This window comes from Cheilinus undulatus, linkage group 5 (genome assembly GCF_018320785.1).
Source record: "Cheilinus undulatus linkage group 5, ASM1832078v1, whole genome shotgun sequence".
NCBI lineage: Eukaryota > Metazoa > Chordata > Actinopteri > Labriformes > Labridae > Cheilinus > Cheilinus undulatus.
This window is the reverse complement of record NC_054869.1, coordinates 19465447-19477702: the sequence shown is the minus strand read 5'-3', so window position 1 is coordinate 19477702 and position 12256 is coordinate 19465447.

Genomic DNA, 12256 nt, shown 5'->3' with positions numbered 1-12256 from the left:
ATGGCATAAGGAATAACTGATTAGATTTTGGGTAATCCGGATCACCATCTGGATCCAGGAATTTTTTAAAGGATTCTGTACTATTGGGAGATAGGGCTAATGGTGGAGGTCTGCGTTCTGTGCTTTTCTAGTTTTTTTCTGATTTAATTCAACAAGTGAAAATCCCATTTTCAAGACTTTTTTTGGTTTTAAGCTTGATTACTGTTTAAAGCTCACAAAAATCAAAATCCAGTATCTCAAAATATTAGAATATCACAAAACATCAGTCAAAAAGAGGATTTATAATACAGAAATGTGGACCATCTGGAACATAATGTTTATTTATGCACTCATTAGTTGGCTGGAACTTCTTTTGCTCAAATTACTCTATGTATGCAACGTGGCGTGGAGCCAATCAGTCCGTGGCACTGCTGGTGTGTTATGAAGCCCAGGTTGCTCTGATAGCAGCCTTCAGCTCGACAGTATCGTTGAGTCTAGTGTTTCCCATATTCCCACTGACATTTCCCCAGAGATTCTCTACAGGGTTCAGGTCAGACCACTGGCTGGCCAGTCAAGCACAGTAATATAACGTCAGCACAGTAATATAACGGTCAGCAAACCAATTGCTGGTAGTTTTGGCTTCACTGTGGGCTGGTGCCAAGTCTGCTGCTGGAAAAGGAAATCAAACTCCATGAAGCTTCTCAGCAGATGGAAGCATAAATTGTTCTTAAAATCCCCTGGTGGAGACAGACAGTGTTGACTCTGGACTTAATAAAGCACAGTGGACCAACAGCAGCAGCACCTCAAACCATCACTGACTGTGGAAACTGAAAACACTAGACTTCAAATACCTTGGATTCTGGATCCTCTCGGATCTTCCTCCAGACTCTGGGACCTTGATTTCGAAATGAAATTCAAAATTTAGTTAAACCTGAAGACTGGACTTGGGACCACTGAGCAATGGCCCTGTTCTTTTTCTCCTTTGCTCAGATGAGAAGCTTGTAACATCTGTGGTTCAGGAGTGGCTCGACACTAAGGACACAACACTTGTAGCTGATTTCCTAAATACATCTGTGTGTGGTGGCTCTTAATACCCTGACTCCAGCCTCAGTCCACTCCTTGTGAAGCTCCCCTAAGTTCTTGAATCTGCTTTATGCGACAGTCCTCTGACGGCTGAGCTCATCCCTGTTGCTTGTGCAGCTTTTCTTACCACACTTTCCTCTTCCAGTGAACGTCTAAGGAATAGGCTTTGATACAGCACTCAGAGAACAGCCTGTCCTTTCAGCAGTGACCCTCTTTGGCTTGCCCTCCTCGTAAGGGTGTCAATAATTGTTCTCTGGACAGTAGTCAAGTCAGCAGTCTTAACCATAACCAGAATGAGAGAATGAACGCTCAGGAAATCTGCAATTTGGACTTTTCCACAATATTCTAATATCTTGAGACAGTGGATTTTTCAGCTGATTTTTCATCTGTCAGATGTAATCATCAAGATTAAAACAAAGAAAGTCTTGAAATGTTTTACTTTGTATGAGATAAATCTAGAACTTCGTCTAACTTTATGAAGTAAATCACAAACTTTTTCATTGTATTGTATTTTTTAGATGCACCTGTATATCTTTTAGGGTGGTTTAGTGAGCATTTTCCCTCTGTAGACTTTTTTTTCAATTGTAAGCTTACTAAAGACGCTATGAAGTCCCTTCCAGCCAAAAATCAAGCTCTGTGCTTTATGTCCCTGCTTTTAATCAGCCTCAGCATTGTTCCTCTTTGCTGTTCTTAAAAATACTCAGAGCAGTAGCTAGCATTTATCAAGTTTAACTGACACTTAAGGTCCGTCAGTTTAGCCTTCAGCATTTACTGAAGTTATTCGGGTTATCTCCAGGCCTGTTGTAAAATTATTTTCTCCCAGAATTTTTCAAGGAATTTAGTCTCTTTTGGCCAATTCTTAATTACGAAGCCAGTATTGAAGTAAATTGGTGCAGCTCCCATTAATTATTCAAATAGTTTAGCTCCAAGTCATTACTTTAGTTATCCAGTCTATGTCCTGACCATTACCCTAATGGCCTCATTAACATATCTGTGGGAGTCAGTGTCATGTTTTAAATGCAATGAATGGAGCCTTGAGTGTAGATTTTTCTTAAGTTGTTGGCTCCTTCCCTGTTTACTAAAAAAAAACTATCAGAATTGGATCTATAAGGAAATTCATTGCCTTATGCTTTTTGTACTTCTACTGTTTTGTTAAAAAAAAAAAAAACTATGTTGCACAACCTAGCACATGTCCTTATTTATAAGGTATGTATTGTCACTGGTTGCTGAAATGTACATAGCGACATTTTCTCCTCTCTGTACTGTAACAGTTCTTTTAGTCAGACAGAAGTGTTTTGTTTACCTGCTTTACATGTTTCAGCTACTTCCTGTAGCTTTCGTCAGAAGCGTCACGTGATGGTGCTGTGACGTGTCTTGTAGGCTGCTTACATGGTTTTGCCAGACAGTAGGGGAAGCTTACGCCCCCTACTGTCTGACGCCTTCACCAGGACCACATCCCATGTGTGTGACAAGGTGTAGGCTCCCTCGTCATGATTTATGCTCCTCGGACCTCGTTTGCAGATCTCGATGGCCTCTCTGATCCAGCGGTGGTATCTGTTGCTTTCGGCACGGATGACCCTGGCGTTTTTCCAGTCCATGATGTGGTTTTGTCTCTTGCAGTTTTCGGATATGGCTGATTTCAAGTTTTCTTGCTCTGCTTGTTCTTTTATTGCTCTTGTTTGTCTGTTTGCAGTTTCTTTTTCGCATTCTTTTTGGTGTTCTTTTTTCCATGTTCCAAAAGGTCTTCCAGTTTCCCCTACATATGTTTTAATGCATGAGAGACATGGTATTTCATATATCACATCACATTTGTGTTCTGGCTGTATTCTGTCCTTTGGTTTAACTAGTAACTGTCTGAGTTTTGTGTGAGGTTTGACTGGTGTGTTTATGTTGTGTTTCCTCATGGCCCTCTGTATGCGTTCTGTGACCCCCCCGATTTATGGTAACGTGGCTATGGCAGGTTTGTTGATGTTGTCAGTGTTTTGTTTCCTCTTTTTCTTTTCTGTGTTTTGTGCCTGCTGTTTCCCTTTGTCTATTGCCCATTGTGGATACTGACATTTGGTAAGTGTATTGTGTATGTGTGCCTCCTCCTCCTTGTCCTGAGTGTCTGTGATGATGGCGGCCCGGTTGTATAGTGTCCTGACTACTGACAGTTTGTGTGCTGTTGGGTGCTCAGATGTCCATAGTAGGTATTGGTCCGTGTGTGTGGGTTTCCTGTGTATTTTTATGTTTATGCTGCCGTTGTTGTGGTGGTGTATTTTAAGGTCCAAAAACGCTATTTCCTTGTTTGACTCCTCTTCTAGCGTGAATTTGATGCTGCCAGTGTGGTCTGTGGTGTTCAGATGGTCTGTGAGATGTTGTGTGTGGCCTGTTTTGATTTTTTACAAGATGTCGTCAACACATCTTTTCCAGAGTGTGATTCTGCAGTCAGATGGTGCTGTGGTGATGGCTTGTTGTTCCAGGTCTTCATAAAAAATCCGCTCATTATTGCTGACTGGGTCTCCCATGGCAAATCCTTCTTTCTGTTGGTACATTGTTCCTTGGTATTGAAAATAAGTAGATGTGGCTACGAATCTGAGGAGTGTCATTATGTCTTCTGTTGTGAGTTTCGTTCTTTTCCAGAGTGATTTGTCCTTGCTGAGTCTGTTATGTACAATGTTGAGAGTGGCTTCAACTGGGGTTTTTGTAAACAGAGATACTACATCGTGGGATATGAATATTTCATCTGGTTCTACGGTGATGTGTTTGAGGTCCTCTGCCAGTTGTTTCAAGTTTATACAGTGCTGATCCATGAGTCCTAATAGTGGTTTGATTATTTCAACTACTGATTTTGAAAGGTTGTACGTGACTGATCCCATGCTGTCGACGAGAGGGCGAAATGGTGTACCTGTTTTGTGTATTTTTGGAGTTGCATATATCCGGGGTGTGATGGTAGCTGTGGGTATGAGGTGATTGTAGGTATCCTGTGTTATTTTATTTTCAGCCAATAGAGGTTTGAGTAATGATTTGAGTGTCCTTTTTTTTGTTCAGATGGATCTTTCTTGAGTATATAGTAAGTGCTGTCATCATGTAAAAGTTCCTCCATTTTGTCCCTGTAACTGTCCCTGTCCATAACTACTGTGGTGCGGCTTTGTCCAAAACTTTCTTTTAATCTTAGGTAGAGATTCATTCTATCTTCTGTTTTAAACTGTACTGTAACAATTCTTTTAGTCAGACAGGAATGTTTTGTTTACCTGCTTTACATGTTTCAGCTACTTCCTGTAGTTTTCGTGACGAGGGAGCCTACACCTTGTCACACACATGAGATGTGGTCTTGGTGAAGGCAGTAGGGGAAGCTTACGCCCCCTACTGTCTGACGCCTTCACCAGGACCACATCCCATGTGTGTGACAAGGTGTAGGCTCTGACTGTCTGGCAAAACCATGTAAGCAGCCTACAAGACATGTCACAGCACCATCCCGTGACGCTTCTGACGAAAGCTACAGTAGTGGAGCAGATAAGTGAAATAATCGTTCAAATGGTGATACAAGCATGAAATTTGGTACATGTACTCTTCAGGGTCTACTCTTTTCAAAAGTAACGCTGGCCACACAAAAATCTAAGATGCAACCATTTTTCAAGATGGCCAACACATCACACTAGGCCCCATTGTAATGGGTTAAAAAATTGAAAAAAAAAACAAAAAACAAAATTATTGTCCAAGTCAAGGTTTTTGGACACTAAAATGGCAAGTGAAGGTAATTTTGCCCATGGCAGTTGCATATTATGCTTTAATCAAGATGGCGTCCAAGATCGCTGCTGCAAAAGACAAATTTCGCCATATCTCAGCGACTAATAGAGATAGACAAATTATTTTTGTGTCTAATCCTACCTTTTTCGGGTCAGAGAATCTAATGGACTTCTTCAAATAACCGTAAAGGCTACCTGATCTGTTGCATCAAAATGGCATTGAGGATGTCTACCATGAAACATATATTTTCATTTAAAAATATTTCCAGGCACACCGGTAGTCAAGTGGTTAAGGTGCGAACCATGTACACGGGCAGCCTGGGTTCGGATCCAGCCTGAGCTCCTTTGCCACATGTCTTTCCCCAACTCTCGCCCCTGTTTCTGAGTCTATCCACTGTCCTCCTCTATCCAAATAAAGGCACGAAAAGGCCCAAAAAAAAAATCTTAAAAAATTTTTTTTTTTGAAAAATTGCCTATTTTGTTTGATCCTGCCTTCCAAAAGTATTTATCCAACAAAGAAAAAATACACAGATCTATACATATCCTGGCTTAAAACCCATATTTTCAAGGTTAGGTGATTCAAAGGAAAACTTTATAAGAAAGTTAAAGTTTTACATTCATTTCAAGATTTTGTCAGCTGCCATGTTAGTTCCAAAAGAAGGCCAAAGTTCAGCAATGGTACACTTTTCATTTCATCATTCTTCTAATGGATGTCAAAGTAATCAAGAATGTCTCAGTAGAACTAGCAATGATCTTTGCAGTCAAGAATGTAGCATTGATTTATTGGTTAATGTAACCCTTTATGAATAGTGTAGGTCCCACTATCATAAACAACCACCAGGGTCCCCAGTGTCAATAGTGACTATTGCACCATAGCATTAAAAAAAAAAACAAAGATAAATAAATAAACAAGTAATAAGAAGAGAATGAATTGAACTGACCCATTTTTCCATGTCACACTAACCCACCAAGGTCATACTGTAAATACTAAAACTTCTCAAAGTGAAAGTAGATCTTATTGATGCCGCATAGGAATAGTGCGTAGAAAACAACACACATGTATACAGTATATACATTCATGTTAGTGCAAATAAGCACCATGATTAGAAATAAAGATAAAGAAATTTAAAAAAATGCTAGAGGAGTAAAGAGTCACACATCCCATTTGCAAGTGCACAGAGCTGTACAGGTGAGACCCAGCCTGTAGCACTTGCACCTGCCACGACAGCCTGATTTGCAGCTGCATTTGGTGAACTGGTGGCAACTCTTGGCTATGGGGGAGTTGTCTGTCCAGAAGACCTGCCATTCTTCATCAACCTTCGGCCATCCCCAGTCAGCAGGACTCTGCTTCTGGCTGACAGTTGGTTGTCTGGGCCCAAACACAGCCAGCCTGGTAGGCAGCATGCCTGGTGTGCTAGAGCAGAGCTGCTCTGGTTGGTTGAAGCCTCTGCTTTCTGGCAAACATGTCAAGTCTGGCCTCGTCCACAGTGGCAGCAGTGCTGGACCTGCCATCCATCAGTATGACAAACTTCTCCAGTATCTCCAGGTCACAATCTTCCACTGTGAGAGGGTACTGGCTCAGCTTGGAGAAGATAGGGGAGGCCTCTGGACAAATGTCCCATGTTTGCCTCGCAGTTTTCTTGCCCTTGTTGCAGACGGCTGTCACTTAAGTCCCGTGTGATCTGTACACCATCCAGGTAACTACATGAACAAGTCATGTAGAGCCCCCCTTACCCTTGGCTTGGCTCTCCCGCGAATTCCCGTCAATTCAGGTGTGGCTATCTAACTATATCTAATAACTACCAACTACTGTTTACAGGCTGATTGATATGGGGCTGTTAGACAGCATTTGGGACACTAAACTGAACTATACTACAACTACTAGTCTAATACTACAGTATTATTAAAGCTAGATCAGCTGACACTGAACCCCGTGCTGAGTTACAGCAACGATGTCACCAGTGTGCCCTGGTTGTGTGCTGACATTCACTCTGTTGCATTTGTAAGCTCTCACTATTGCCTCAGTTCTGTACTTACAAATTTGAAAATGGCTCCATTGGATTCTACGACCCAAAAAACGTATGTGAACACCAAAAAATCATGTAAATATGTTCAGTAGTTGCCTAGGTATGAATACAACTAAATTAATGGCAGCCATCTTGGATGCCATCTTTGTAATCAAATTTTATGTTGTGACAATAATTAAAACAAAACTCATGAAGCTGGTTATGAAGAAACATTTTTATCTTAAAAAAAATCATTAGGCAACAATTTAATAAAATGAAATAAAGCAAAATGTGGTCAGGCAAGGCAGCCATCTTGAAAAATGACCACCATCTTGGATTTTTATGTTGCCAGTGTTATTTTTGAAAAGAGTAGACCTTGAAGAGTACATGTACCAAATTTCATGCTCGTATCACTATTTGAACAATTCTTGTGAAATATGCAGTTATCCGCTGCACTACAGGAAGTAGCTGAAACATGTAAAGCAGGTAAACACAACACTCCTGTCTGACTAAAAGAATTGTTACAGTACAGTTTAAAACAGAAGACAGAATGAATCTCTACCTAAGATTTTCTCCTCTCTTTCTTTCTGTGAGTGGAGACTGAATGGTCACACAGCGCTGAGCAACATCACCCCCATCCCCTCCGGCTTTTCTATTATTGCATCTGATTGGTTAAAGGTCGGACACACAAACACATGCAACTACACATACATATGGAGTCAATCACGGCGCTTTTGTTAATGAGGAAGTGTCTTTAAGGTGTTGGCTGTGGCAGAACAGTGAGGGGGAAATATCCAACCTTTATTCTGTGCTCTTTTGTGCTGGAAGGAGGGGCGGGGGGCGGAGTGGATGGCTCTCAACGGCGTGCCGGCTCCAATTATTCACACTAAAGAGCCGGCACATTCGTATAATTCCCTTACTTTAACATTTTTATTTTTTTAAGTGGCGGAAATTGGCTTCCATACATTGACGACCGACACATCACTACTCACGGCTGACCATTATGTGCTGTGAAATTCAAACTTCTGGCTATTTAATGTTGACAGAAGGCTGGAACCTTCCTCGTTTTGGCTTTTAGTGTGAAATTTTTTACTCAGTACTCAATGCTTTTTAAAATGGAGTGAAGTACAATACTTCTTTCAAAATGTACTTAAGTAAAAGTAGTGATTTTGAAAAGTACTCAAAAACGTACAAGTACACAGAAAAGCTACTCAATTACAGTAACTTGAGTAAATATAATTAGTTACTGTCCACCTCTGGTAAAGACAGACAACATAGAGCATATGTAAAAGAACACGAGTTACGTCTCTGTGCCAGTGATTTCCTAGGCTGGAGGCATTTTGTTCTCAGGTTGTCAGCCCAGGCCAATTCTTGGGACTGTGATACCTCAAGAACTCTGAGGGGCTTTTGGCTTTAGTTGATAGGACAGCTGAAAAGAGACAGGAAGTGTGGGGAGATAGATAAGGCACCAACATGCAGGATCAAGAAGTGATCGAAGTTCAAGGTCATTGGGCTTAATGTCTATCTCCTGCTTTTGCATACTATATCAGAAGAATACATGGAAGGACTTTCTTCAAAGTTTGCACAAATGTCCATTCTGAGCCAAAGATGAGCAGATTTGATTTTGGAGGTCATAGGTCAAGGTCATTAGGCTTTGTGTTCATCCTTTAATGAATCACATTACCACAGAAACCACTCTAGCCCTACTTCTGCACCCACCACTCTACCTTCACTTTCCAGCAGGGCTTGGCAATTAATCGCAAATTAGATTTAATTGCATTATGGCCTGCTGCAATGTACAAATCACACAAGTTGTAACATATTATTTAACTTGAAATGTGTCAAAATACTGTTTTAATAAATCAAATTTTTGCAGCAGCAGAGATTTTATGCACATTATGCAAATGTTCTAGTGTCAATTTTTTAATAGTGGTTTACAAAAATCCTCCTTTTTCTGTTTTATGTATGTTTTTCTTAATCAAAATGAGGGAAATTAAAATGATAAAACCCTTTATTAGCAAATGACCTCAAATTTGCAATATGAGCAAAAGAAAAAGTTTATTCTATATAAAATTGATGAAGCTTAGTGTTAGTTCGCAAAAGTAAAACCCCAAAATGCATTTAGCTGATAGCCAGCTTCACCTCCTCCACCCCAGCTGTGGCCTTTATAGCATAAAGCTCGCTGCATCCTCATATTCAGATTCATGCTACTATGGATTGATTGCCTCTGAATAATTTCATTGTTTTCAATACACATTGTCATATATGTATGTATCTATATGGGGATTTCTAGCCATGTGTTTCCTGCAAAGTCTAAGCATGCTGCTTTACTAACCCAGAGAGCATTTTCTGAGCAGAGCCTTCTCTTCCAAGTAAAACTGTATGATGATTTATTGCTTGAATTTGTTTAAAAACACATAAGATGAGGAACCTAAGAATAATTGCATGTTAAATTGCAATTGCAATATTGGGGGGAAATAATCGCAATTAGATTATTTTTGCAAATCATTCAGCCCTGCTTTCCAGCAACCGTGAACCTCAAGGAGGCATATGACTCCCACACCAAACTGGTGTTTGTACATCAGCTTCCCTGGTCGAAATCTTAAAGAAGCAGGTGAGCTTACTTTTTGGTTCTAATAATCATAAAAAAAGGTGAACAGGTGCTAAAGAAAATGTGTTTCTGTTCTCTGTAGTTGCAAGTTACAGCAGAATATGTCTTTAGATATAAGTCTTGTGCTTTTCTTGTTTCACATGTTTCTCTAAATTCCATGCTCCCCTGAATTCTCAAAAAGTAGAGCACTTTCCAATTTTCCTGTTAGAGAGGAAATTTGAGGTCTCAATCTTCAACTTTCTGTTGGTACATTTTTTTCTCGTGCAGCAAACACTGCTTTACAACCTCAGAGACGAACTGGCAGGTTATGCAACACTTCACTGGAGCAATGTGAAAATGCAGAGTTATAGGCTTAAAATCTCTTTAAACTGTAAGTTTGCATTTATTTAATTGGACCGTTGATGTAGCAAGTTAATCAAAACATATCTGACTTCTACAGCCGGAATAGGATTTAATGCCGTATGTTGCGTGACAATCGTCATCCTCCTTTCTTTAAGGTTCAGGTAAGATTTCAGTTCAGCACCTTCCTCCGGTTACAGAAAGTACAATAAAATCTGATCTGCAGGTAAGGGCTGTGATTAGTGCCGTTATAAAATGTAGTTGATGAGTGATGGAATACATGTCACTGTAAACAATCTGTTCTGCATACGAGCCCATAATGTGACCTGGTGGAAAATAGACGCAAAACATTGGGTCAAATCAAAATGCTATACTGACACTGATTCCGTATCAAAATGCATATTTGTAAAACCATGAATTAAAGTAATGTTAAAGATTTTGTGCTTGTCTGTTGCAGGTCACGACATTAATAAGACAATCAGGAAACATTTAGAGGTCTACAGCACAGCGTAGGTCTGCTGTTGCATCATCAGACACATCCCCACAATAATGAGCAGTGCTGTCTAATGACGAACTGCTCAGCGCTATGGAGAACATGGCACATAAAAGTTCTTAATTGCTGAGCTGACACATCCAGCTGTGTCATAGGATGTGCATGTGTTTGTGCCTCTGCAGCTGTTGACAGGGAAAACATGTTTTTTTTGGTTAAAGCCCAGTGTAATTATAGAGAAAGTGGAGGACATGGAAATGTACCAGAGACAGGTAGTAGGCACCACACGCAGACACAGTGTACACAGTGGGTTATAAATCATATTATATAGTCCTGACAAAGTGATGATCAACAATAATTCTGTCACATATGTCACAGAAACAGGTGTCACAAAAGCCACTGTCTGTTTTGAAACAATCCTTCCCAGACCTTCCTGGTGTGATTCACTAAACAACTGACAAATACTTTGCTGGAAATCTGATGAAATCACAGCTAAGAAATACGTGACAGTGCAATCTGATGGCACTACTTTTTGAGTTAGTCAGTGCCAGCATGACCTGACATGACTACAGTTTTCTCTTTCACTCCAAATTACTGGTGCAGTTCCTTGTGGCTGATGTTTGCCTTATAAATGCAAGTTTAAAAACCCTTTAAAGCCTGATAACTTAAATATTGCCAGAAAATTCCCATTTATTGGAACTGAAATGTTTTTTTTAACCTTCTACCAACATCCAAAAAGAGAAAGAAATGCCATAAGATTTTCCTTTTTTTTTTTTTTTTGTATCATTTGATACATCAGGCATTTTTTTGTCAACTGATAATCCACTGGAAAGAAAATGTTATCATTTATCTGATTGTATTCAAAAAGTAATTCATTGATCCTGTTGATTAGATAGAGGACTCATAAAATTATGTATCAAATATTATACAATAGGCTTTAAAGGGTTAACAACCTTCTTAATATCAATTGTAATAAAAGCAGAGACCAAGCTATCTAGGTCATCATCTTAAAGCTCCCCCAGAAGGTTTAACAGAAAAAATACCTGACAAGAGCCTGGGCATTCAAATCTTATTTTTTAAACTTTTTCAGTTGTATCATTTTTTTATTTAATGTTTAATTCATGTACATTGAGAGCAAAGCTAACAGAAGTCAAATTCCTTGTTGTGTAAGCATTCTTGGACGATTACACTGATTCTGATTTTGAAATTACACACACTCGCAAACATACTCTTAACATTTTTCACAACACGGAATCAGGTTGAGTGATACATTTGACAGCTGGTGGAGATCCTTTTTTAAGAAAAAAAAACAACCTTCTTACCCATGTACAGGACAAGATCAGCAAATACTAGTAAGTGAGGGGTACAGGTTTGTCCAAAGAGGGCTCCAAAAATGACACAAACCTGTTTCTTACTGGAGCTTTAAGAGGTCTAAAAATGGGAGATTTGAAAGTTGAACTCGACTTTTCTGTGCTATTTGTCGGCTGCACTGAAGTGTATAAATCCTTTTTATTTTCAAAGCGTAGTCAGTGTAACATTGTTTCTGTTTGGCACACGGCAATGTGCCAATCTGCAATGTCTGTCTGACATATATCAATCTTTCCACACCTGTCTGAGCCAGTCCCATCCTCCAACACCTGATGGAAAACAACTGTGAGCCTGGCACATGTGCCAGACAAACACATCTGTTAAACATATGGTAGGCCTGGCCATCAATCACAAGCATTAAAAACAGTTATCAGCACCATTTCCTGAGGACGGCAAGCTCATGGAAGAAAACGTGTCAATCAAATCTTGAGAGCAAAGATTTGAAAATCGACAGAAATTCACATCGGTTTCCCTTAACGTTTGTGGGTGCCACCATTTTTTCCCTCTCTCTTTTAGTATCCAGCACCTTAGCCAGACTGTTCCAGGAAAAGTTGTAGAAAACCATGTGGACCAAAAATGTGACTCCTCTGGCCTTAGAGATAGGATTCCTTCTGAAGTCGTCAACTGAATCACAGAAACAAAAACCCAGTAA